The sequence below is a fragment of the Leucopleurus acutus genome (assembly GCF_964270905.1).
Source record: "Leucopleurus acutus genome assembly, chromosome: 3".
Classification (NCBI taxonomy): Eukaryota; Metazoa; Chordata; class Mammalia; order Artiodactyla; family Delphinidae; genus Leucopleurus; species Leucopleurus acutus.
This window is the reverse complement of record NC_139145.1, coordinates 10,325,248-10,349,753: the sequence shown is the minus strand read 5'-3', so window position 1 is coordinate 10,349,753 and position 24,506 is coordinate 10,325,248. Positions and strand designations below refer to the sequence as shown.

Below are 24,506 nucleotides of genomic sequence, written 5' to 3'. Positions count from 1 at the left end.
CGGCGCCCCTGATTGGATAGCTCGGAGGGCCACGCCCCTCAGCTTGACCTACAACAGGAGGGAGGATGCGCTGCTCACCCGAACCACCTTCTGCCAGTGAGTGGGAACCTGACCCAGCCACGATCGTTTGTATGGAGAAAAAACTTTCTCCTGGCCTGGGGCTGCCTCTACAGTTTTTTTCTCCCAGCTCTTCGTGAACATGTGGTCACAATTTACAGGGAATTCTTGAGTTTTCGTGAAACAAGCACACAGCATGAGGGTGGGCCAGGCCACACTGGAACAAGAGGGTCTTCTGTCTCTAGGGATCAAGGGCTTGGCATAGGGCTGTCAGGCCACTCAGGGAACTGCAACCCTTGTTCAGAAACACAAGACACTAAATGTGACCTCACCACTGATAATAAAGAACCCGGCTGCATTTGATCTTTGATCCTTGCAAGGATTGAGCCTTCCACCCATCCCTTTCCCACCCCCACTTATTTGGCACTTAAGTGAAAGAAACCCAGGACACTTGGGTCTGTGGGAAGTTTGAACCCAACAGCCCCAGCCTGGGCACAAGGACTCAGTCTAACCACAGGGTGTGAGATGTACTCATTAAACTATTAGGTCATGAAATAAAAATTCATATTCTAAGGCAAGTCAAGGAAAACTTAAACATAAAAAATTTTCTCTGCCCTTTGGCCTCCTCCTCCCCCTCTACTGTGCATTGTGTATCAGCATTATGCATCAACCAAACCTCCCCACCGGCAGAAATACCTGCTCAACCAAAAAGAGCAACATTCTCCCAGTATCAAGAAGATAACTCCTTAGGAGATAGCCTTCCTGCTTAATCTTGTAAGGGGCCACGAATACCCATGACCCACTATTCATACTTCCTTTGTACATGCAGCCCTGGATTGTGTAAACTGTCAGTAATACATCAGTTAATGTGCAGCCCTCTGCCTCAAAATCTTATATAACTGTGCTTCGACATCTAGTGGGCAGAATAGTTCTTGGAGCTTTCTGAGGGTATATTTCCAGGTTATAGTCCTCAGTTTGGCTCGAATAAAATTTTCCATTTCTTTCTTAGATCGACTAATTAATTTTTTTGTCAACACAGGTTTCATTAAATTCACATTTTACATTGGAAGCAAATTTATTTTAGATCAGATTTTGCCAGTGTTTCTCGAGAACTTCAAAATGTAACTGACTATAATGTCCCTAAGGCAACTGATTCCGATTTTCACTGATAGAAGAAAAATAGTCTTTATCTAAACAGGGAAGTATCTGGAAATCTGCGCCCCGCCCCCACCAGCTTTACTGAGGTATGACTAATAAAACTGCCTGTATTTAAAGATTACAATGTGATGATTTAATATACGGTATCCCGGGGCTTCCCTGGTGGCGCAGTGGTTGGGAGTCCGCCTGCCGATGCGGGGGACACGGATTCGTGCCCCGGTCCGGGAAGATCCCACATGCCGCGGAGCGGCTGGGCCCGTGAGCCATGGCTGCTGGGCCTGCGCATCCGGAGCCTGTGCTCCGCGGCGGGAGAGGCCACTACAGTGAGAGGCCTGCGTACCACAAAACAAACAAACAAAACAAAAAAAATATACGGTATCCTACATTGTATACTTGAAATCAGCCAAGACAGTGGATTAAGTAATCTCACCACCCACACAAAAAGTAACCATGTGGGGTGATGGATGTGTTAATCAATCTGGAAACTCTTATATGCCTACAAGATTGAATTGCATAACTCTTAATGTATTTAATTTATATGAACACCTTTATTGAGACAATGTAGATACCATACAATGCATCACATTAAAGAGTACAATTCAAAGGTTTTCAGTATATTCCCAGATATATACAATCATTCCCACAGTTGATCTTTGAAGATATTCATCATCTCAAAAAGAAATTCCTCTTCACTTTTTCACTCCCAATATCCCATCTTCCTCCTCCAATATCCAGCCTTAGGAAACCTTAATCTACTATTAGTCTCTATAGATTTCCTTATTCAGGGCTCTCAAATGAATGGAATTATGTAATATATGGTTTCTGTGATTGACTTCATTCATTCGGCATAGCTTTTTCAAGGTACACCCATGCTGTAGCATTGATCAATATTTCATTAATTTTTATGGCCAAATAATATTCCACTAGATGGATAAAATGTTTTGTTTACCCTTTCATCTGTTAATAGACATTCAGATTATTTCCACTTTTTGGCTACTATGAGTAACATTGCTATAAATTTCATGTACAAATTTTGTTTGACCACATGTTTTCATTTTTCATAGGCATATAGCTGGGAAAGGAACTGGGGGGTCATATGATAATTATAGATTTAATTTTTGAGAAACTGCCTGACTGTTGATCAAGTGGCTGCTCCATTTGTGAATAAAATATTTCAAGTGTTGATAGAAAAAAAGGATCTAACTAGAATTCGTTGTTGAGCAAAATTATCCTTCAAAGGTAAGGGGGAAATAAAGACTTTGAGACAGGGCTTCCCTAGTGGCGCAGTGGTTGGTAACCCGCCTGCCAAAGCAGGGGTCCACCTACCAAAACAAGGGATGAAGGTTCGAGACCTGGTCCGGGAGGATCCCACATGCCGTGGAGCAACTGAGCCCGTGAGCCACAACTGCTGAGCCTGTGCTATGGAGGTCGCGAACCACAACTACTGAGGCCCGTGCGCCTGGAGCCCGTGCTCTGCAACAAGAGAAGCCACCACAATGAAAAGTCCGTGCGCCGCAACGAGGAGTGGCGCCCACTCACTGCAACTAGAGAAAGCCTGCGCGCAGCAACGAAGACCCAACGCAGCCTAAAATAAATAAATTTATTTTAAAAAAGAATTTATAAAGACTTTGAGACAACATATTAGGGAATTTGTCACCAGTACACCTGCTTTGCAAGAAATGTTAAAGCAAATTCTTCAAAAGGAAGGAAAGTGATAAAGGGGGAGCTTTTGAGAAAAAAATAATGAAGGGAAAATATCACTTTAAAAAGTTCTTAATTAATCTGATAGATAACAATTATTGAAAATAATACCAGAAACAATTTATTTGGTAATTATAGCTTATGGATAAGCAAAATGAATGACAGCAATGTTGAAAGGGACAGGAAGAGAGGAATTGGGAATATGAGGAATTTATACAACCAGTGAAGTGGTTTAGTGATACTTGAAGGTCGACTTGGGTTAACTGTAAATGTATACTACAATTCAAGAGCCACCAGTAATAAAGTAAGTAAAGTATAATTGTTATGCTAGGAGAAGAAAAAATAGAATCAAATAAAATGCTCAAAGCCAGAGAAGACAGAAAAAAGGCAGAAGACAAAAGGGAAAAAAAAAAGAACAAGGGCAACAACTGGAAACCACAAAAAAATTATTGTAGATATTAATGCAACTGTATCCATAATCACTTTAAAAGTCAATGGTCTAAATACAACAATCGAAAGACAGATACTGTCAGAATGGATAAAAAAACAACACCCAATTATGTATTGTCTGTAACAAACTGACATTAACATTAAAGACAGATGGAGTAAGACTAAGATATGTAAAGATGTATCATGTTAACAAAAGAAATAGTTGAGGGGACTTCCTTGGCAGTCCAGTGGTTAAGACTCTGATCCAGTGGTTAAGACTCCATGATTCCAATGTAGGGGGAGCAGGTTCAATTCCCGGTTGGGGAATTAAGATCCCACATGCTGCGTGGTATGGACAAAACATTAAAAAAAATTTTTTTTAATAGTTGAAATATCTAATTTCAGATAAAGCACAGGGATAAAATGGGGCATTACATAATGATAAAGGGGTCAAGTCTCTAAGGAGACACAGCAATCCTTGTGCTTATGCACACAATAAAGTGGCAAAATACACCAGGGAAAAATGGATAGAACTGCAAGGAGAAATAGATGACTCCACTATTATTACTGGAGACTTCAACACGCCTCCATTAATAATTATGAGAACCAGCAGCAACTGGATTTAACTGAAAACTGTGAAATAACTCCATCAAGCAACAGCAGAATATATATTCTTCTCAAGTGCATATGGAAAATTCATGAAGATAAAACACATTGTATAACATAAAACACACCTTAACAAATCTGAAAGAAGAGAAATCATATAAAATATGCTTTCAGACCACAAAGGCATTAATCTAGAAATCAATAACAGAAAGATATTGGGAACTCCTCAAATACTTGGAGATTAAACAACACACTTCTAAATAACTCATAGATCAAAGGAGACTCAAGAGCAATTAAAAATTATTTTGAATTAAACAAAAATGAAAGTACAATTGATTAAAATTGTGGGATCTAGCAAAAAGTGCTTAAAGGAAATTTATAGCATTGAAGGCATACACTTGAAAAAAGAGATCTGTGTAAGAAGTGATCTAAACCTCAACCTTACACAACTAGAAAAAGATGAGCAAATTAAATGAAAATTAAGCACGAGAAGATAAATAATAAAAGTTGGAGAAGAAATCAATGAAATTATGGGAAGCCAATGGAGAAAACCCAACAAAACCAAAAGCTGACTCTTTGAGAATATTAATAAAATTAAGATACGTGTACACAAGCTGAGGAAAAAAAGAGGGGAAAAATAAATTATTAGTATCAGGAACAAAAAGGGAGAAATAAAACTGTAAAAGCGTTTGACAAAATACATGACAGCGAACAACAAACAGAAGGCAAGTTCCTCTTCCTGAGAAAGACCATCTACAAGAAATCTGTGGTTAACATGATACTTATGGTGAGAAACCAGATGCTTTCCTGGTAAGATCAAGAAGGCAATGGACGGCCCCTCTCTCACCAGTCCTAGTCAACACTGTACCAGAAGTCTAAGCAATCCAATGAAAGAAAATACAAGGAAAGGAAATAAAAGGTATACAGAATGGGAAGTAGGAAATAAAACTGTCTTTTGTCACATATGACATGATTATGGAGAAAAACTCAAAGAATCAACAATAACAAAGAAAACCTCTTGAACTAAAATAAGAGAGTAGATTAAGGTTGAAGGATAAATGGTTATGCAAAAGTCAATGCCTTCCTATAGATCATAAATGGTTAATATACAAAAGTCAGTGCTTTCCTATCGTTCCAAACAAATATAGTCAATTGATCTTTGACAAAGAGTCAAAAGCAATATAATGGGAAAAAACAGTCTTTTCAACACATAGTGCCAGGGAAACTAGATAGTCACCTGCCAAAAACAAAAACAACATCAAAAAATCCCTACCATGTAATCAATCAATCAATGTACCTAGACACAAATCATAAACCTTCCATAGGAATTAACTGAAAATGGATTATAGATCTTACATAAAATGCAAAACTACAAAACTCCTAGAAGATAACACAGGAGAAAATCTAGGTGACCTTGGCTTTGGTGATACATTTTTAGAAACAACAACAAAAGCAAGATCAATGAAAGAAAAAAAATAGTAAGTTTGACTTCACTAAAATGAAAACTTGTTCTGTGAAATGCAGTGTTAAGAGATTAAAAACACAAGCTGAAGTCTGGGAGAAAATCTTTGTAAAACACTTCTCTTGTAAAGGACGGGTATTCAACATGTCCGTTTATAAGAACTCTTATAAATCAATATATCAAACAATTAAAAATGGACAAAATATCGGAACACATACCTCACCAAAGAAGATATATGAATGGTAAATAAGCATAAGAAAAGATGCTCAACATCATATGTCAACAGGAGTTGCAAATAAAAGAAGAATGAGATACTACTAGACACTATTATGGCTCAAATCAAAACATCAAGAACAAATACCAAATGATGGAGAAGATGTGCAGCAACATGAACCCTCACTCACTGCTGGTGGTAATGTGAAATGATATGCCTACTTTGGCAGTTTCTTAAAACTAAACCTATTCTTACCAGGCTCCTCCTAGCAAGCAGGTTCCTTCCTATTTCCCCAAATGAGTTGAAACTTTCGTTCATAAAAAAACCTACATACAGATTTTTATAAGAGCTTTATTCATGATTGCCAAGACGTACAGGTAACCAAGATATCCTCCAATAAATAACAGAAAAAATAACCATGGGAACATCCATTCGATGAAATATTATTAAATATTTTTAATATTAAGATATTAATATTTAATATTATTAAAGGATATGAGGTGGAACTTCGCTGGTGCTCCAGTGGTTAAGACTCTGTGCTTCCACTGAAAGGGGTGCGGGTTTGATCCCTGGTCCGGGATCCCACATGCCACGCGGTGCAGCAACAACAACAAAAAAAACAACCTCATGAAAGTGATAAGATATAAACTTAGTTTTAAAAATAAAATAAAGATTATTTTTAAAAAAGGATATGAGGTATCAGGCTAAAAAGATATGGAGAAACCTTAAAATAAGACTGCTAAGTGTATAGTTCTGGAAAGGCCAAAACTATGAGACAGTGAAAGATCTTTGGTTGCCAGTGATTTTGGGGTGGGAGGGAGGAATAAAGAGGTGGAGCACAAGAGATTTTTAGAGCAGTGAAAGTACATGATACAGAAACGATAGACACATGTCATTTCACGATGTCAAAGCCCAGAGATTGTATAACACAGAATCAAAGCAATCTTACATGTAGATTTTAATGCATCAATATTGGTTCATCGAATGTAACAAATACACCACAGTAATACAAAATATTAAAAATAGGACAAACTCTTTACTTTCTGATCAAGTTTTCTGTTAACCAAAAACTGCTGTAAATAAAAGTCTGTTAGGAAAAAAAAAGATAAAGACAGATACATTAACATTCATCTCAGGGCTTCCCTGGTGGCGCAGTGGTTGAGAGTCCGCCTGCCGATGCAGGGGACACGGGTTCGTGCCCCGGTCCGGGAAGATCCCACATGCCGCGGAGCGGCTGGGCCCGTGAGCCATGGCCGCTGGGCCTGCGCGTCCGGAGCCTGTGCTCCGCAACGGGAGAGGCCACAACAGTGAGAGGCCCGCGTACCGCAAAAAAACAAAAAACAAACAAAAAAAAAAACAAAAAACATTCATCTCAGATGACTGATAACTGAAAAGGGCCATCTTTCATTCAACTGATTTGAATTTATTTCAATGAGCCATTATGATGCTCTTATGAGGCCTGGACCCTGAGACTTGGAAGAGAGGTTAAAACTACATTGAATGCTGTGTTCCACAGCCCAGGCCTGGATATTCTGAGAAGTGAAATGAGTGCCTTGGTTACTATCAGTAGTGCCTGGAACTCTGACGTGGATAAGAGTGTTCTGGCGAGGCCTTAGTATATATACAGACAAGTGTTACCTTGATTTATATTGTGCCTGTTAGGCAAGAGATTCCCAGAATTCTTCTACCACAAACTCTTAGACAATCATCCAGGGGTCTGTAAATGCACGCTGTCCAAGCCAGTTGCTGATCAGGGCTCAGACGACAGCCTGATTTTTGGTCAGTTGTGGACCCTTGAGTCCCAGATGTCCCAAATAAGGGATGAAAAGCAGCAACTCTGCCTGAGCTGGATCATGTATGAATGTGGAGATGTTGTCTCTAATGTCTGAAACTCCCATCGCTTTTCACTCAGGGAATCCTAAGGAGCTCACGGGGAGCCTAGGGGTCTGGGAAGGGGGTGACCTTCTTCAGCACCTGGCAAGGGACCAAGGAGAGGCGAGGCCACTGCTCCTGCAGGTAGGTTACGACAGGGGGCCCAGGTTTAGCTGTATCTTGCCTGAAGGGGGTCTCCATAGCTGAGCTGAGCTCTTGGGATGCTGTTCACAGGTCCCAAATCACAATGGGAATCTGGGTGGAGGGTCACATGCTCAGGGCTATCTGTGTTTAGCACAGCTCTGTCAGAAGGGATAACTGCAGCTCGAATGGCATATAGTGTGGAGCCTAGGGCAGTTACTGATGGCAACTCCAGGGGCAGGAGACGAGGTCACTGAAGCCTCTACTGTGAATCAGTGTCTGATGGCACTAAGGGAAGTGCCTGTCATCTGGCAGTTTGACCTGAGTCCAGAGCCTTTTTGTTTTTTTTTTTGTAGGGGGAATATTCAAGGTGTGCCGATGTACAAGTAATAGTATAAATGGGCTCAAGTAAAATTCATAAACAAGGAATAAGATGCCTCCAGAACACCAGAAGAATCTAGACAAGGTTGTGGGTCCAGAGAGGGACAACAGTTATTTCTTCACTGTGTCAGGGAGAGCGGGCCCCAGGTTACCAAATAATTTTTTTTTTTTTTTTTTTGCGGTACGCGGGCCTCTCACTGCTGCGGCCTCCGCCGCCGCGGAGCCCAGGCTCCGGACGCGCAGGCCCAGCGGCCATGGCCCACGGGCGCAGCCGCTCCGCGGCACGCGGGATCCTCCCGTACCGGGGCACGAACCCGCGTCCCCTGCATCGGCAGGCGGACTCCCAACCACTGCGCCACCAGGGAAGCCCTTTGTCAGTATTTTTATGTTCTGATGTCCTCAGAAAAGGATGTCATTGGTGTAATGTCACACCTGTGCTTCTGGAGCAAGGTGGCTACAGTTCAGATCCTGCCTGCAGAGACTGTGTGTGTTCACAGTGGTGTTGAGGTTCCCTGAGGGTAACCAGGTAAAGGTGTATCATATCCTTTCAGAGGTGAAGGCAACTGCACCAGGTGAAGGTGTATCATATCCTTTCAGAAGTGAAGGCAACTGCAGCTGAGAGGCTGTTGAAATAGAGAACAGAACAGACTTAGCCAAATCTGGGAGAGCAGGATACTTACATTGCTGAATGGGTAGAGCCAGTAATTTCCATAATCCTGGGGACAGGGAGTAGGGTTTTTTTTTTGTGTAACCACAGCCTCACAGTTACAGTAATCCAGTGTGAAGTGTCATTCATTCTTTCCAGATTTAAGAACAGGTTAAGGGAATTCCCTGGAAGTCCAGTGGTTAGAACTCAGCGCTTTCCCCTGCCAGGGCCCAGGTTTGATCCCTGGTCAGGGAACTAAGATTCCACAAGCTAAAAAAAAAAAAAGAACAGGTAAAATGAGGCTGTTAAAAGGAGAAGCAGAAGGAATAATCACTTCTTCATTAAAAGGTGTTACACAATGGTTTTCAATCCTTCAAGGTCCGATATAAGGTTTAATTTATAGTGGGACAGACTAAATAATTTAACTGGGAGGTAAGGCCTGTGGTGTTCCATTTTCCCTATATAATTTGAAAGTGTCAAAGACTAAATTAAAATTTCATTTATAACTCAATGGTTCAGACCTTCCTCTGCTCAGTGTGGGATATCTTAAGACAATGGGTGCTATGACCAAGAGGAATCTAGTCCTCATGGTCAAGGTGAAACATATCCATTTGTCCTCTCTATGATATTTAGTTAACTCCCCTAAAATTATCCAGGATACCCTGCTTAAATTATGTGGGATTCCCAGGTATCCCACATTTGAGCCCTAGTATTGATTATTTGCATGAAGGTTTGTGAATGAGTGCATTACAGCAAAAGGTCAAATTAATTCAGAACCTGTGATGTAGAGGCCCCAAAGCAGAATAGTGTCCTTTCATATCTTTTTTCTTTAAAAAAAATTTTTTTTTATTTGTCTTTCCTTTCAATCTTTTTGTTGTGTAAATTCTTTTAGGATATTTTGAATTTCCAATTGGGTCAAAGTGTAGACATTTGTTTCCGTATTCTTCTTCCTTTGTTCTCTTCCTCCTATCTTTCCAGGGTTTTTTTGGCCACTGGATATACTACCGGGGAGGTGGTATGCTCTCTACCCTGGTATTTGTAAATTTTTTCATCTAGAGAGCCACAAGAAAGTGCCAATCCCCCATGACAACTGTTCCCTTGTAAATGTTAAAAACAAGATAACACACTCAAAATGAGATCACTTATACTAAGCAGCATGTCACCAAACCAAGTTAATTATAGTTTCAGCTGTCCCCAAAATGGAATCTTAAACCATCAATCAGGAATTACCCATTCAGCACTAGTTAAGTAATCTGCCACAGAGACCGCTACTATGCCCTAAAGGAATAGTATTGATACCTTGCCAGACTAATCCACTTTTCCATAGTATTAAAGTTCTTTGTCCCCACTCCCTTCTGCCTACCTGAGCCTTCCATTTTGTGCAGCTCTTCGAAGTTCCTTTCTGCTAGCTGAGATGCTGACTGATGCATGAATCACTGAATAAAGCCAATAAGATATTTTAAATTTATCAGTTGAATTTTGTTCAGTATAAAGCTTAAGGATTGCTTAAGCTTTGCTGTGCCACAGTGAGGCCATGGTTGTTGTCCCCCATAAACCTGATGGTGGGGATCTTTGTTACCACAGAGGCAGCAGAGGTACTAAAGCATCCTGGGAAGTCCTCTGGTATTAGGAGTGTGGATTCAGCCCACCATCTAAATGGCTGCCTTTCCCCCATGTTTTCTTTCTTTCTTTCTTTTTTTAAATAATTGTTCTTTCAGAGCAATTATCCAATGTGCTCATCTCTTGCACAGGGTATAGTTTCCCTCTCTCATCAATGATATGATGGGTTAGGGCCAACCTATTCTCTGTCACAAATTCACTCTAACACACTGATAATTCGGGCAAAGAAACTGATTTAGGATTAACTTAAGGATGACTAAATCCCATACTCCTGCTCCCAGATGCCTAGGAATTCTCGACTGTCGATTCTGGTCCACTTAACCTAGAACTGAGGCTTGGTATGGTTAATAATGCAACACGGGGCAGTGCAGCTCACAACTCGAGCTCCCCAGCAAGAAGCAGCCCACAATACCAGCCCCCATCAAGCAGCAGAGCAGGTTAGAGAGTCAGAGCAGGAGAAGACAGACCCACGGGTGGTGGTCATGTCTGGACATGCTGCTGCTCACTGCACCAACTGTATGGTCACCTGCAGAGGGGTGGTTCGCATGTTGAGTGATGCCAGTGTGGCATAAATACACACACACACACACACACACACACACACACACACACACACGGAGGGTAGGAAAAGGCTTATGAATCGCAGAATTGAAGTTTCAGGTGAGGGCACGGCAGGTCTCTCAAGCAGCACAGGGTGGGGTTCGGGGGCGGGGGTTGGGGAATGAGGCTTAAGCTGAGAGCAGTCAAATATCAAAAAGTGTGGGCTCATTACAAGTACAAAGATGGGTAAGAAAAATATGCATTCGCAAATGCTTCTTTTTAGATAAAGAAACACAGGATACTCAAGAAATGATCACCACTAGTTTTTTCGGGGTGGCTGAAGCAACAAAACTGGAGGAAAACAAAATGTTCAGACACTGAGTCTAATTTAGACCTTCTTATCTTACAGAATTCTGCTAACTGTTGCACGATTATTTAAAATAAGCGGAGTAATTTATATAAATCATATTTGTCTATTCAATAGACTTTATTTTTAATTAACTTGCTTTTGCTTTTTAAAACAATTTTTAATTCATTTAATTTTTACTTTTCTATAAGGACACCATTCTAAGATTTAATCCTTTAAACACTAACTCTTATAAAAGTTTTAACCATAAAAAAGAGAAAAATTTCACATCTCTTTCTAACTAAGAAGCACTATAAACTACAAACTCTATAAACATTATAAACCATAAGAAGCTTTATAGTTTCTCCTTATATCTTACTCTGGGGGATTATTATTATGCATTATTATTATGAATAATATAATGCACTAAGGATTGAGACAGGCTGGGACCTGGGACCCTTTGCTGCAGTGCTTGCATCTGGACAAACGTCTAGCAACAAAATACAAACTGTAAGGGACAAGCAACAAAATACAAAGAAACTTAAGGAACTAACATAAATGCATGTATGTGAAGTTGGGGCAAATTCTGAACAATAAGATACAAAAAGACCAAAACCCACACAGCACCACGAAAGGAGAAGGCAGACCACCTAAGCCACCCATCCAGAACGACCCCATATAAGGTACCAGCTGCCCACTCCCCCAACCCCCAGGGAGCGAGCAAGGGAGCCTGTTACTTGTTTTTGCTCCCTCCTGCTACAGCAGAGGCCCCAATAAAGCCTTGCCTGAATTTCCTGTCTGGCCTCTTATCAATTTCTATTGGTTAAGGAGGCTAAGAACCCCGGTTGGTAACAGGATTTGGGACTAATCCATAAAATGTATTAGACCTCTCAAAGATTTATATAAGTTTTAAGTAGTTTTTCTCATAGCAATTAAAATAAAAATAAAATTCTGTTTGGTTCCAGAATTTCTTGCCTTACCTCCATTGTATCTCTCAGTCAGCCTACATTTTCAAAGTCCAACAAAGAAAAATCTCATACATTCACAGGAAATAATATCACAAATTACCAAAGGAAAACAAAGTTAAGAGCTGCAATATTCAATATATAAAGGTATACAAGGAAAGAAATGCAAATGTTTGAATCAGGTGTTTCCCTATAGTTCAGAAGAAAACCCAGATTCCCAAGCTTGCAGTCCAGTCTCTGCCTGCTGGAATACAACCCCTAGAGTGAATCCCTGGTGATGGAGGATGGGGGGACACCTGACCAACCACAGGAACGAACTCTGGGAGCTCTGCACACCCTCTTCTCAGGGCATAATGAAAATACTCCCTCTCTAAGGCTTCAGTTCTCACAAGTGAGAAAACTCTTGGCCGGATTCAATTTAATGTTGTGATTCAAATGAACTCCCCACCTCATAAACCCTTTGTCTAGAAGACAGAACTCCTGACCTTCACAGACTTTCTCAATGTACTCAGATTACTAAGTGCACCTACACTGTGGATGCAAAGCTCAAGCCTACCTCTACAGCTACGGTTAGAACCTCAGAAAGGGCATCACCTCCCCATCCCCCTACCCACTATCCCATGCTCATCCCCAGCTTTCCAGGTCTCTGTAGCTTCTCTCGGTAGAAAAGTTCCTTCTGTGCTGAGTGTGAGCAGGTAGGACACGTGCAGAGGGGGGCTCCCCAGGAAGAAACTGGGCCTTCAAGTACTTCCCTTTGCAGGCTCAAGGGGGCCTTAGCTTAGAGAAACTGACCTTGGGCTTCTCTTAACACATAGTTGATCTGGACCACCACTGATACTTTAAATACAGAAACCCAGGGTTTGAACAATACAGAAAAATCATTCAATCCCGTGTTTATGTGTAAAGCACGGAAGGAAATTTTTAGGCAATTTTCTAGTTCAAAAACACCCCACAAATGTCTATTCCTTTCAGAAAGTAAATGTCAGTTAATAATTATTTCTATGCTAATAAGTTGTTTGGAAACATTGTATGATTTCACTTACATGTGGGATGTAAAAAACAAAACAAACAAAACAGAAACAGATCCATGGATACAGAGAGCAAACTAGTGGTTGCCAGAGGGGAAGGGGGTGGGAAATGAGTGAAGTGGGTGAGGGAGATGAAGAGGTACAAACTTACAGTTATAAAATAAATAAGTCACGGGAATGTAATGTACAGCAGAGGGAATATAGTCGATAATGCTAGAATGACTCTATATGATGACAGATGGTAATTAGACTTACCCTAATCATTTTGTAATGTATAAAAGTATCAAATCTCAGGGCTTCCCTGGTGGCGCAGTGGTTGAGAGTCCACCTGCCGATGCAGGGGACACGGGTTCATGCCCCGGTCCAGGAAGATCCCACATGCCACGGAGCGGCTAGGCCCCTTGAGCCATGGCTGCTGAGCCTGCGCGTCCAGAGCCTGTTGCTCCGCAACGGGAGAGGCCACAACAGTGAGAGGCCCGCGTACCGCAAAAAAAAAAAAAAAAAAAAGCATCAAATCTCTATGTTGTAAACCTGAAACCAATATAACATTGTAAGTCAATTATACTTCAATTAGAAAAAGAAAAAGGTGAAAAAAAGAAATTGTTCGGAAAACAATCACACTGAACACACTTCTAGGTGTTGCAAGTCTAAGCCCTGATACTGTAATTTGAAATCACCCAAAAGAAATGGGCAGAATTCAGAATGTTCCTACACTGCTAAAGGGGGAAAAAAAAAGAAACAAAGGTGTAAACAAATGGAATGTAATAATAAAATATTTATTTTTTCTTATCTTCACGACTCTCTTGCTTCTTTGGAAATATTTTATATTTTCTATCAAGACCTATGATTAAATGTTTACTTCAAAACAGAGTTTAAAAAGTGAATAAGGGGCAAACTCACGCAGGGGCAGTTCTGAACTGGAACAGTGAGGAAAGGACAGATCACCCAGGAAAGTCACCAAAGAGGAAACTCGACCCAAAGGATTCCCATAGAATGTCTGTGCCCAGGGAGATTCTGGGGACATAGACACTAGGCTTTTAAGCAACATAGTTCCAGGTGGTTAATCTCTGATTTCCTCTCATGTAAAAACATCCACAGGCAAAAAATATATCTTTAAAAAGAACCATCCATGGCTCTGTGGAGGAATGATAAACAATACTGCGTACTTCAAAATGCACCACGGAGGACAAATATTGGTAATGAAGCTATGAACTGAAGAGGGGAAGATGGCGTTTGGGAACGTGGGGAAAGATCTGGAAATTTAGGCATTTACTGCCTGCTCTGGGAAGAGCTGGGGTGCAAGAACAGGGTCGTGGATTTGTGACCCTGTTCCTCAAACATTCGGAAAAGTGAGGGGAAGAAGAGTCCCCACCCCCGCCAGGGAGAAAGGAGGGACTAAGGACCCCACAGATCACAGCTCCACCTATGCATGAAGCCCTGACACCGAGTCCCCGGTTGTCCAGTGATCACCCTCCCCGTGGACACCACACAATCTGGAGTAGACACGGTCGCAGCAGTGAGCAGAGAGGCCGCCCTGGGTCCCCACTGCCGGCCGCGCTCCGGGTGGACTCTGGTCTGCAGACTCCAGAGTTGACCGTGGGGAGGCCCGGGTCCCACCACGGCCAGTTCCAACTGGTCCTTCCGGCCCCGTCTTCCAACACCCATCTTCCCAACTCACCATTTCCCAGTTTCTCTGGTTCTGCGCTGTCCACCTCACGACTCTCGTGGCAAGTGCAGGTCACAGCAACAGAGGCTGCCGCTGAGCCACTTGAGGACTTTAAGGGCAGAAATCACGCACCCAGGTCGAGGCCCGACTGAAGAGCAACAGAGCTCGCAGACCACTCGCCCCACGTAGTCATTGGAGCGTCGCCCACGCGTCTGTAACCAGTGACTCCCCTGATTGGACAGTTTGCAAGGCCCCGCCCTCCCGTGCCTGAGTGACAGCAAGCGGGAGGTCAGGCCTCAGAGCGGAGCTGGTACTGGCCGTGGGCGGGAATTGTCCCCTCCACCGACACTGCATTGAACCATGAGGCCAAGAGGCCCTCACGGAACTGTGCCACTTCTTCACAAACACGGACACTTACAAGTGATCTCCCCATATGTAATAATGAGTCTGGCTCCATTTTGATCTTTGATCATTTCCTGTGGCACCTCAGGGGCACTTGGTTCTGGTGGGAGGATGAACCCCACAGTCTAGACCAGGCCCCTGGGCCTCTCAGATGCTAGGTAACATCATAGTGAATGGCGAAGAGACCTCTTCCAGAACTGTGGCATCTAGAAAGGGACTGAGGGGGAGGGTGCCCCCTCCTGCAGGTAGGCTATGCCAGAGGGCTCAGGTTGCACTCTGCCGTCATGTCTCAAATCTCAGTAGACATGCTGAGCTCATGGGGGGCTGTTTCCAGGACCCAAGCCACAACAAGCAGCTGCGTGGAGGGTCAGATGGTCACGTCCTAGGACAGCTTATATTTCCAGGAAAGCCTAGTACCTGGTGGAAATTACAGCTTCAATGGCATAAAGTGTGAGCTAAGACGGGGCAGTTTCTTGAATAGAAACAAAATTGGTAAACAAGGAATATGTTGCCTTCAAACATCATAACAACCTAGGAGATGCTGTGGGTGCTGAGAAGGACGATCTTTCTTCATGGTGTCAGGGAGGGAATTTACCAAATAATTTTTAGAAATTTAATCATGGTATCAGGGCCTCACAGTATGTGTGAGCTAATGGCCCATCCACTTTTCATGAGTTCCCTTTTTCAATATCTGTATGTCCCGAATGAATGTTAAATAAACTTCCTCAAAGAGATGTCATTAATGTAATGTTATACCTCTGCTCATGGAGCCTGGTGGATGCAGGTCAGACTATACCTGCAGAGACTGTGTGCAGTGGCAATGGTACTGAGGTTACTGGAGGGTAACCAGTAAAGGTGTTCATGTCCCTTTAGAGGTGAAGGCTATCTGCTGCTGACAGGCTGTGGAAACAGGCACTGAACAGAAAAGACTTAGCCAACTCCATCCAATCCTATGACAGCAGGATATTTACCACTTGCTGATTGGATGGAGTTAGTACTTTCCATAATGTTGGAAACTAAAAAATAGGTGCGTATTTGATGTAACCACAGCCTCAAGTTTGCAGTAATCCATTGTGAGGTGTCATTCATTTTTCCAGGTTGAAGAATAGGTGAAATTGGCTGTTAAAAGGAGAAGTACCTTTACTTCTCCTTTTAAGAGGGGATAATCACCTCTTCACTAAATAACTTTTGTATAATGTTTTCCAATCCTTCAAGGCTCTGTTTAATTAACCTTGGGCCATGTTACATAATTTACTTGGAGGATAAGGTCTGTGGGGTCCCATTCTGTGAAGCCAATTTGGAAGTGGCAAAGATTTAATTTAATTTTAATTTTTGAATCACTGGTTCAGAGTTTTCCTGTACTTTAGGACAATGCTTGCTATGACCATGAGGAATTTAGGCAAGAGAAGAGCTGGCTGATAGTTAAGGTGAGACATGCCTATTTGTTTCCTATCTTATATTCAGTAATTCCCCTAAGATTACCGCGGGGTACCTTCCTTAAATTTAGTAGGATCCCAATATGACTGTAATCTGAGAACTGGTATTGATTAGTTGCATGAAGGTTTGTGAATTAGTGCATTACAGCAGATGGCAAAATTAATTCAGAACCTATGTTGTAGAGGCCCCAGAAACCAAACAGTACCCCTTTATCTCTTTTGTTGTATAAATTCTTTTAGTATATTTTGGATTTCCAGTGGGTCAAATTGCAGGCCTTTCCTTTTTTTTTTTTTTTCTTTGATTCCCTCTCTCTTGTTTGTTTTTTGTGTCACTGGATATACCTTGGGGGAGGGGTGTCCTCTCTACCCTGGTATTTATATATTTTTCTCCTCTAGAGGGCCTCATATCAACACCACCGGGATTAGAAGCTTTCCGCATGACAACTGGTTGCTTTACAGAATTTAAGGACCCCAGGCTTAAGTCAGGTTTGAACTAATCCCTTTGCTGTTCCACAGGGGTGCCATGAGTGTTGTCCCCAATATAACTTGGACTGTCAGGATCTTAGCTGCAGTAGAGGCAGGGGCAGTAGCAACAGAAGAACTTGGTCCTGGTGAGAAGGGTCCTGGTGAGTCTCTGTATAAGGAGTATGGACTTGGCCTGCCATCTAATGGCTGCCGTTCCCCTCCCTTCTCTTTCTCATTTATTATTTTTTAAAATTTATTTATTTTATTTATTTTTGGCTGTGTTGGGTCTTCATTGCTGTGCACGGGCTTTCTCTAGCTGCGGCAAGCGGGGGCTACTCTTCGTTGCAGTGCGCAGCCTTCTCATTGCAGTGGTTTCTCTTGTTGTGGAGCATGGGCTCTAGGCGCTCGGGCTTCAGTAGTTGTGGCGCACGGGCTCAGTAGTTGTGGCTCGCAGGCTCTAGAGCGCAGGCTCAGTAGTTGTGGCGCACGGGCTTAGTTGCTCCGCGGCACGTGGGATCTTCCCAGACCAGAGCTCGAACCCGTGTCCCCTGCATTGGCAGGCAGATTCTTAGCCACTGCACCACCAGGGAAGCCCCTCTTTCTCATTTTAAATGACAGCTGTTTCGGGAACAAGGATCTGATGGGCTCACCTCTTGCACAGGGTATAGTCCCTCTCTCCCACCACCTCCAGGGTATGCTGGGACTAACCCAGCCTCTGTCACAGTTTCTCTCTAACACACAGATATACACTGGCACAGACATCAACCCAGGATTCCTTCAAGAGCCCCAACCCCATATTCCTGCTCCCAAAGGCTTAGGAATTCTTGAAACTTTCAACACTGGTCAGCTGATCATAGAACTGAGTCCTGGTGGGGTTAACAATGGAACAGGGCAGCACAGCTCACAGCACAAGCTCCCCAGCAGCCCACAGTGCCAGCCGCCATCAGACAGCAGAGCAGGTGTGCGAGTCACAGCAAGAGAAGACAGACAGACCCATGAGTGGTGGTCATGTCTGAACATGCCGCTTACGGCACCAACTGTTATGGTTATCTGCAGAGGTGTGGTTCCCATGTTGAGACTGATGCTGGTATATCATACACATACACACACATACACACACACACACACACACACACACACACACATACACACACAGGGTAGGATGAGGCTTATGACACAATTGGAGTCTCAGAAGAGAGCAGGAACCGCCTCTCAAGCAGCTCTGAAATGGCTTCAGCAAGCAAGGAAAGGATCCTGGCCTGGGTTTTTATCATGGCTAGGGGGTGTTAAAGAAAAAAATATTCAATGACACTTGTCAAAGAGGGTAAAGCAAATTTTACCCAGAACCACTGTGACAGGTATAGAGACCACTGCAATGGGATTTCACAGGGGGTGAAAAATGAGTTTGGGCTCAACACTGAATACAGTATGGGCGAGTGGGAATTCATGGCCAGAGGTCAAGGTGGGGATGGAATATTAAAAGAAATAGTCAGGAGTTAGGGGGTTCTGACTAAACGGACCTAACAGGATTGTACTGAAGACAGGCCAGGGTGATCACACATCACTTGAGGGGTGATGAAAGTGGGGGAACGCGATCAGATATGGGGGGTAGGGGGATTCTGGTTCAACTGACAAAGCAGGGTTCTTACTAAAAGTGGATTTACAAAGAACTACACAAATAGGCCTAGGAGGTTCGGGGGCCTGTTAATCAGGCTCAAACTTTAATAGTTTGCGCAAGGAAAAAATCTTTGAGGCGGGGGCGAGGGCAGGGAAAGAGTTCTGCTTGTGCAGTTGGTATCTGAAGCCAGTGCCAGAGGAGGGAGCCCCAGGACTTTCTTAACAGCTTGTCCAGGTGGGGACACAAGGGGAAGAGGGAGAGACGGGTGGCGGGGGTGGGGGGGATTGGGGTGGTAAGCTGTCAGCAAACATCAACTCTGCAGATTCCAACTACTCATTACAAAGACGAAGGTGGGCAACAAATATATGCATTCCCAATTGCCTGTTCTTATATAAAAAAACACAGGAGGCTCAATAAATAATCAAAAGTGTATGTTGGGGGTGGCTGGAGTAACAGTGCTGAAGGAAACCAGGGTATGTTGGTGGTGAGTTACAATTTAGAAATAGAATTTCCTATCTTACAGAGTTACTTTGAAATAAACAGAAAAATTTATATATACAATGATTTACTATTTACCAATATTTCTCACCCTTTGTATATAAAAAACCATTCTAAGATTTAATTCCTTTAAACACAATTACTAAAGTATAAACCATAAATTTTTCAGGAAAGGAAAAATTTCAAATCTCTGCTAACTAAAACGACAAGGTACATCCTGGCTTATCCTTCCACTCTATCTTTCATGGGGGTTATTTTCAGGAATAAGTAGAATATTATAATGCAGTAGAGGCTTGGGTTTAGCTCCTTAAACGTAGCAGGATTTTCAAAGATTTACATAAGCTTTGACTAGTTATCCTCACATCAATTAAAAAAGGAAATCAATTGCTTTAGCCTTTTAAATTTCAATGTTCTCTAGGGACATGCATATACAAACATTGATCTGAAAATCAAACATGTACCTGAAAACTTAAACATTCATCTCACATCTTGAGGTTCTCTTGCCTAAAAGGAACAAAAATTCTATTTAGTTCCACAATTTTCTTTCCTTGCTGACAACATTTCTCTCAATCAACCTAGATTTTTAAGCCCCCCCAAACCAAAAATGTTATTTCTCACACTGGGAATTAATTATATAGTACTAAGGGAAACTAGAGCCAAATGGCTGCACTATTCAATGGATAAAAGAATCCAAAGAAAGAAACACAAATATTGGAATCAGTACAGATAAGTAGCCAGCAACCCACAGGACAAAAGGAGCCACGTTCAGAAAGTTTAACACATGCTAGGCTCTCCTGGTTGAGACAGAACTGCTGGACCAGGTCAGTCCCTGGTGGAGGAGGGTGGGGGCCAGCCGAGCAGCCACAGGAATAAACTCTCTCCCTCCTCTCTCTGGGTAATAATGGAACCACTCCCTTTCTCAGAATTCCATTCCCACAGTGAGAAAACTCATCAGGACTCAGTTTAAGGCTGTGACTAAAATAAGCTCCCAAATGCATAAGTTCTATCCCAGGACACAGTACTTGGAGACACTGACCTCAGGCCTCTGCTCCCAGGCACACTGCTACTGACCACCACTGATTTTTTTTTTAATTTTTATTTATTATTATTATTTTTTGTGTGTGTGGTACGCGGGCCTCTCACTGTTGTGGTCTCTCCCGCTGCGGAGCACAGGCTCCAGGCGCGCAGTCTCAGCAGCCATGGCTCACGGGCCCAGCCGCTCCGCGGCATGTGGGATCTTCCCAGACTGGGGCATGAACCGGTGTCCCCTGCATCAGCAGGCGGACTCTCAACCACTGCGCCACCAGGGAAGCCCCTGTTTTGTTTTTTGAAACTAGATTCTTTACATTTATCTGAATAGACGATAGCCAATCTGGAAGTAGAAATAGTTTTACAACTTCCTAACCAATCTTTAGGTGTTTTATTGCCTTTTCTTGTATAACGGTTTTGGCTAAAATCTCCAGTACGTTCTCAAGTAGAAGTGGCAAGACCAGATATCCTTGTTGTGTTCCTTATCTTCAGGTGAAAGCATCCAACCTTCCATCATTAAAAATATTAGCTTTAGGGACTTGCCTGGTGGCGCAGTGTTTAAGAATCTTCCTGCCAATGCAGGGGACACGGGTTCGAGCCCTGGTCTGGGAAGATCCCACATGCTGCAGAGTAACTAAGCCCATGTGCCACAACTACTGAGCCTGTGCTCTAGAGCCCGCACGCCAGAACTACTGAAGCCCACGCGCCTAGCAACAAGAGAAGCCACAGCAACAAGAAGCCCGCAACCAAGAGTAGTCCCCACTGGCTTCAACTAGAGAAAGCCCGCGCACATCAACGAAGACCCAATGCAGCCAAAAATAAATAAATTAAAAAAAAAGAAAACATGCTCATTAGCACTATTGACAGAATAAGGTGTTTCCTATGCAATTAAGACTTATGTGAATATAAAGTAGAAGAGAATCGGAGAATATTCCCAAGCAGTAAAGTCTGAATAGTTTCCTGTTGGACACAAAAGGCCTTACAGAAAAATCTAAATCCCAGTGGATTGTTCATATGGCTCGTATAAAGACATCAGTGGAAAGCTACACCTCTATGAAAATGGAGTCAAATAAATCATTGGTGGGTTTGAGAATACTTTTTTTTTTTTTTTGCGGTACGAGGGCCTCTCACTGCTGTGGCCTCTCCTGTTACGGAGCACGGGCTCCAGACACACCAGGCTCAGCGGCCATGGCTCATGGGCCCAGCCGCTCCGCGGCATGTGGGATCCTCCCAGACCAGGGCATGAACCTGTGTCCCCTGCATCGGCAGGTGGACTCTCAACCACGCGCCACCAGGGAAGCCCCTGAGAATACTCTTAATTAGGAAAGCAAAGAATCTGAAAAATAAGCTGGAAGATGGTGTCCTTGACTCCGATGTATCTGTCTCTATCTGTATGATGGCTCAGAAATCTGACTAACGCCTTCTTCACATCAGCTTTCTAAATCTCATGCAAAAGAGGCTATTGGTGAATTCTACCATGGAACCATAAAGGGGATGAATTCTGGAATACCTAGTTCCTGATTTAACCTTCAGGGAGGATATCTCCAACTCTACATTTTATGGTCCTATCACATCCCTCTTCTTATATCAAAGTCTGCCTCAGTAAATGAAGATGTCACTATTGATCACTTGTATTTCCACCACATAATACACCTTAAACACTGTTTCAGGATCTGCTTTCTTGTGTAAGTAAATAGAGGGTAGCAATATAGAAAGTCCTGCTTTCCTTGATTATCAGCAAAGATTCACCATAAAGATAAAATATGGATATGGTTCATCTTCAGTTTTGTAACCATTACAAATTTTATATATATATATATATATGATGTGGGCTTGAGTATTGACATTGTTAACTGAGATTGAGACTTCCAATTGATATGGCCTACGAACATTTGTGATGCTGTTTTTTTGTGTGTTTAATGTCATTTAAGAGGGTATTCATTTTCTTAAATAAATTAAAGTCTTATATCTGGCTCCACCACGGGGGTGTCAGTGGCTGCCTCACTGTCCTTGAGTTCTCAATGTTAGGAGGTGGCCGGTGGAGAGAAGCATGATGTTTGAGGCAGAGACCCTGAGGCAGCCTCGCAAGTGGCCTCCTTCATTGCTGTTAACAATGCCATCACCCTGTGGCAGTTCCTCCTTCAGCTCCTAAAGGAGCCTCAGAACGATCACATGATCTGCTGGACTTCTAATGATGGGGAGTTCAAGCATTTGCAGGCAGAAGAGGTGGCTCGTCTCTGAGGGATTCAAAAGAACAAGCCTAACATGAATTATGACAAACACAGCCGATCCCTCAGATACTATTATATGAAGAATATCATTGAAAACGTGAGGGGTCAGAAGTTTGTGTACAAGTTTGTCTCGCACCCAGAGATTTTGAATACGGTTCCTATGCCAGTGGGCAGGCTTGAGGGAGACTGAAGCTTTACGCATCAGTGAAGTCAGCAGCGAGAGATCCATAGATGAGGAGAATGGAGGGAAAAAGAAGCCACCGCAGCCTGGTGCAAAGACCCCTAGCTGCAGTGACTACAGACACTCTGGCTTATATTCTTCATTTACCCTCAAATCTTTGAACTCCTCCAATAGGAAGCTTTTCAAATCTATAAAGGTTGAGAATCCAGCTGAGAAATTTGCAGAGAAAAAAATCCCCTCTGTTATCAAATTTGTAACACCTTCCAAAAAGCCACCAGCAGAAACTCTTGCTGCCGTCAATTCAACTGACCCAAGTATTTCTCCATCTTCCAAGGAAACTATCCAAGCGTTGGAGAGTTTATATTCCCCCAAACTGCCTTCCCTAGAAACACCAACTTCTGCATCCAGCACAACTGCTGCTTTTACCACCACACCTCCTATTTCGTCCGTTTGCCCTTTTCAGGAACCTCCTAGAACACCTTCACTACCGCTGAGTTCCAACCCAGACATGGACCCAGACATGGACGCAGACATGGACGCAGACAGGGAATTAGTGGCTTCTCAGCCAATGGAAATTCCAGATAACTTGTCACTGGAGCCTAAAGACCAGGATTCAGCTTTGCCAGAAAAGGAAAAAATAATTCATCAAGGTCCAAGAAACCCAAAGGGTTAGAGCTGGCACCAACCCTCATGATCACAAGTAGTGATCCAAGCCCACCGATAATATTAAACCCATCTCTCCCTAGAGCTTTTCTTAGGCCAGCACTATTTTCACAGACACCCATCTTACTGTCTTGGAGTCCCTTGCTCTCCAGTATCTACTTTTGGAGTATTCTCAGCCCTGTTGCTCCCCTAAGTCCAGCCAGACTTCAAGGTGCTAAAACACTTTTCAAGTTTCCTTCTGTGCTGAACAGTCATGGTCTGTTCACTGTCTAGCCTGGATGGACCTTCCACCCCTGGCCCATTTTCCCCAGATCTACAGAAAAAATAACCTATGCACTTGTGGAATGAGAGAACCAAGGAATAAAGAAACAGACAGACATCGAACAAGAATACTTTTAAAGTGCGCAATTGATACTTCCACAATGATAATAGTCTATTGTTATTTCTGCCATTTCCCATTAAAAGGCTTATTTAGGAGTCCCTCAAAAAAATAGAAAGATTCACTCTCTTCCTACATTTCAATTATACTATACAGTATAAGTGTATCAGATCATCATGTTGTCATCTTTAAATGCAGCTTTATTAGTCAGTTATCCCTCAGTACAGCTGCGGGTGGGGGGCAGGAAGAGTTTCCAGGTACACTCCAATGTTAAGTACAACTTACTGTTTTTCTTCTATCAGTGAAAATGGGAATACAATTGCCTTATATATATTATAGCTGTTGACATTTCAAAGTTTTATAGGCACACAGGGAACACTAATCTAAAATAAATTTCCTTCTAGTGTAAAATGTACAGCTGAGAAGTTGATGCACACACCTCACAGCTTGTGGTTTTACTGAGATTTGTCCTGGCACCCAGCTAGGACTGAGTGATTCAGACCTCCTACCAAAGCCAAGTGCTCTGGGATTCTTTAGCTTAAGTACCTAATGAGTGGGGATGGGGAGGGATGGGTGGAAGGCTCAGCGCTGTCAAGACGCAAAGGTGAAACTGGAGCCAGCCTCTTTATTACAAACGGTGAGTTCACATCTAAGTGTCTGCCTTTCTTAACAAGAAGCACGGTTCCATGCCAGGGAATCCCAGGCCAGGGAAAATTTCTGTTACAAACTTTAAGTGCCAGGCGAGGACAGATTCGATCCCAGCGGCGCTAAG

The 24,506-nt window shown here is 42.8% G+C and overlaps 1 pseudogene across 1 annotated transcript; it reads left to right on the top strand.

The window, feature by feature from the left end:
- The first annotated feature begins 18,016 nt into the window (after window positions 1-18,016).
- On the top strand, window positions 18,017-23,683 carry LOC309959863 (ETS domain-containing protein Elk-4-like; annotated as a pseudogene). Its single transcript has 2 exons — window positions 18,017-18,108; window positions 22,347-23,683. The product of its transcript is annotated as an ETS domain-containing protein Elk-4-like (transcript).
- Window positions 23,684-24,506: the final 823 nt, after the last annotated feature.